This window comes from Urocitellus parryii, chromosome 3 (genome assembly GCF_045843805.1).
Source record: "Urocitellus parryii isolate mUroPar1 chromosome 3, mUroPar1.hap1, whole genome shotgun sequence".
NCBI classification, from domain to species: domain Eukaryota; kingdom Metazoa; phylum Chordata; class Mammalia; order Rodentia; family Sciuridae; genus Urocitellus; species Urocitellus parryii.
The window spans coordinates 23,461,587-23,463,533 of record NC_135533.1 but is presented as its reverse complement, the minus strand read 5'-3'; positions in this window follow the sequence as shown (position 1 = coordinate 23,463,533).

The window sequence follows — 1,947 nt, the reverse complement described above, 5'->3', positions numbered from 1 at the left end:
CACTTTGGGCTAGGGATGTGGCTCAAGCGGTAGCGCGCTCACCTGGCATGCATGTGGCCCGGGTTCGATCCTCAGCACCACATACCAACAAAGATGTTGTGTCTGCCGAAAACTAAAAAAAAAATAAACATTAAAAAAATTCTCTCTCTCTCTCTCTCTCTCTCTCTCTCTCTCTCTCTCTCTCTCTTAAAAAAAATAAAGTCCACTTCTAGGGGCTGGGGCTGGGGCTCAGCAGTAGAGCGCTTGCCTAGCACATATCCTCACACCTGGGTTTGATCCCCAGCACCACATAGAAAGAAATAAAATAAGGTATTGTGTCCAACTACAACTAAAAAATATTTTAAAAATAAAAATAAAAATGTCCACTTCTAAATGAACAGTCCATTCTTTAGTTGGGAACACACAGGGACTACCAGCAACTTGAGAAGGACAGGATATTTCCCTCTGAGGTTGTGAATTTATTTCTTATAGGGCCTAACGGAGCTGAAAACAGTTACTGTGTGTTCACTGAACAGCCCTGATTTCAGTGTTAGGGCTATAGCAGGTCTCTTGACAGGCCAGGGGGTACAGGCCTTCTGTGTGTGGAACTAGCAAGGAATTCTCATGCTCTGGGACAACTCTGTGTCCTGAGTCCTCTTAGTCCACTTCAGCTGCTGCTTGGTGATTGTCCACACTGGCCCAAACAGCCCTCTCAATTAATGATGTTGATCTCTGTCTGCTTAGAGTCATGTGACATTGCCCCAGAGCCTCTCTACTGTTACCTGAAATGTCTCCATTAGACAGTCACTCCTCTTGGTCTTGCTAACTATCTTCAGTTTACTGAGTGGGGCCCAGCTACCTGCAGGTGATGATATGGAGCAATGCCAGAACCTGTCCAGCTGGCTCCAGAGAGTTCTCAGAGACAGAAGTTGTATAGCCTGAGAGACAAACTAAGTAGAGAAGCTTCTGTCCAGAGATTCCTTTCATTCTTCTCTCAGGCTCAGAGAGAATTCATTTGCCCAAGGTCATACAGCAGGAACTGATGAAGTGAAATTGAAGCCTAGAGAGGGTTAATGTCAGAATAGTTGTTGAGGGACTTGGGAACAGGGCTCTCACTGCCATTTCCGTCTCTTGTTCCCTAACTTGACAGGAGAAGCTTATAGAGAGGTTAGGGCCCTGCAAATACTCCCTGATCATGTGACACATGCTATAGATGTATTATGCATGTTGTGTATTTCCTGACTACCTCTGTGGCCGGGTTAACTAATCCCCAGAGATGGCAAATTACTTGCTTGCAAGCTCACCTTTCTTATGTGAACCAGCTAATCCTGAGTCCACAAGTCCCCCATCTCCTTTTATCAGGCTTGATTACTATCTCCCTGCCCTAATTCACCCAGGGGCACGTATCAGACAGCTAGAGACCAACCCAGAAGCCAGCGCCCACTGAAGTTACAGCCACTGCCCAATACAAAACCGCTCAGCTCATTCAGCCTGCCTTTCTTGGGCCTTCCCACAAAAACCACAATGAAGGCTCTGGCCTCCGTTTTCCCCTCTCTCCTCCTGCCTTCTGACTCACTCTGGCACGTGGTGCAGGACACCCCCTTTCCTCTTAGGAAACAGCTACTTTTAAAAGGCAGTAGTCTCCTAATCTGTGGGCCTCACCTTCCTGAATAAAGACAAAATCCTCGTCCATTTAAAACACAGGAGAGAGGACGAGGAGAGCCAGCATGGGCTGCTGTCACCGAAGCCCACTGTCTCCATTTGCAGTAGGGCTTTCTCCCTGCTTCACCGTCTTGGTCTTCTGCTCTCACCTGCCTTCCTCTCACATTTGGCTGCTTCTGCTATTCTCTACTTCCCGTCTCTTCTTCCCTTTTCCTAAAATCTTGAGGACCAAGTCTGGGGTCATGGAGAGGCCGCATCATTTCCTCTACTTCCTGTCTACTCACATCAGTGCCTGCTCTAGTCCAC